This window comes from Syngnathus leptorhynchus, chromosome 14 (assembly GCF_054491065.1).
Source record: "Syngnathus leptorhynchus isolate UIUO chromosome 14, UIUO_Slep, whole genome shotgun sequence".
Lineage (NCBI taxonomy): Eukaryota > Metazoa > Chordata > Actinopteri > Syngnathiformes > Syngnathidae > Syngnathus > Syngnathus leptorhynchus.
The window spans coordinates 8,020,190-8,022,141 of NC_141208.1; positions in this window are offsets into that span (position 1 = coordinate 8,020,190).

Sequence of the window (1,952 nt, forward strand, 5' to 3'; positions counted from 1 at the left end):
ACAGGATTTCAAAAGAATCATAAGATAGCACTAAAAATTGAGTATGTTGGTTGATTTTACAGGAGATTCTGCTTGTCATTTGTAGCTATGGGTATACAGAAGGCATGAAATGGCAAATTTGATATGTGAAAAAAAAAAATCTGCTGTGTTACTAGCTTGAACAATGTACAATACATAGCACTCAAGTAGAATTTTAGAAACAAATTGCTGAATGTACAATTTATGGTTGCTACTTTTGAATGAGGTTGTAACAGAAATCTACTGTTATACCTACAAAACTTGTTCTTGTTTTATATTCCTGTGGTTAAAACTGAAACTCATTACTTTCAACGTAGAAACACTAATTGTTTATTACCTTCTTTCTTATTGAACTTTGATTATTTTTGTGAAAACTTTGATTTTATTTAGGGAGTACTTTTCATTTATTTTACTGAAGTGGCCTGAAGGTCAGTGTCAAATAAAGGTATAGGTGTTATTAATTTCTAACAAATTTCTGAATACTAAAATGAATGGTAGATATTTGTGGAGGTGGCAGAGTGTTTTACACATGCATTATTACATTGTACCAACGTAGTGTTTTACCTCTGTATATGCATACGTACACAACAAGTGTTTGAAAAAAAAATTGTGCGCTTCACAAGATAGCTGATTACTTGTATTATCCTATTTGCTGTGTAGCTCAGTCTTTGCAGTTCTAATGTGAAAAGCAGACCTGTTTCTTTCTTTCTGAATATACTCAAATAGGCTATTGCCTGATCAAAGGATTTTGCAACATTGTGTTGCTAAAAAGGGATTATCACAACCGATTGAGAGAAACAAAAAACAAATCAAGACACGTGACCAACTAGTACCTGCATGATTCTTGTCTTTAAATGTGTCTGTCATCAAGTTAACATTACATTTTTTTTCTTGAAGAATAAAGACATGAAATGTGGCTATAGGAATGTTATTTGTCCCCACTTCAAAATCAATTGATGAGATTAGACCAATTTCAGCGATGTGTGTGTGTGTGTGTGTGTGTGTGTGTGTGTGTGTGTGTGTGTGTGTGTGTGTGTGTGTGTGTGTGTGTGTGTGTGTGTGTGTGTGCGCGCACGTGCGTGTGCGCGCACGTGCGTGTGTAAAGATATGTAATAAATTGAGGCAAACAGTTCCGTTACACTCTTAAAAAAAAAAAAGTGTGGTTTCGGGAAAATATTAAAGTAAAGGCATTTTGACATATTGGGTTCAGTTTTACTTTAAGCATTTGTTGAACTGCATTCAGCTATATAAAGGGGAAATTATAGTGAATATGGTATTATTAATTACAGTGAATATGGTATTTAGACAGAACAAAAGTCAAACCACTGACAAAGATAAATATAGTTTCAATTTATTCAATAAGGTGTATAGAGTACTGTAGAATACTGAACATGGTTACACTTATCTGCAAGTTTGGATTAACTTTATTGAGATACATGATTTCAGTTTTTGTATGTTTCTTGCATGAATACAACAGTGTTGGGTGTTTCGCTTCAATATCTTGTGTGGAACTGTACGATTAATTTTTTCCAACTCCAATCGTCACAGCTCATCCACAATGTTTAAGAGCAGTTATTTTTACATTATATAGTTTGTTTAATGCTCAACTTTACAGTTGCATTCGTACAGTAATAAAAGCCTGCGAAAATGATTAGTCAATATTAATTTCGTGGGAATGTGAAACAAATTACGGTTACCATTGATGATTTCAACATATCACCTAGTAAATACGTATTCGAGACATGTCTTGATTTAGTCAATACACATTTGTCTTAACAAAGCCATTTACATTTCTAAGGTTAATAGTCATTAATACAAGTCCTAGGATGAGCTAAAACCATTCTAACTATTGCTGATAGTTAAATGATACATAGTAGCAGCAGAAAATGTCCTTTGTATTATATGAATTGCTACACCATTTTGAGTTCCCACCA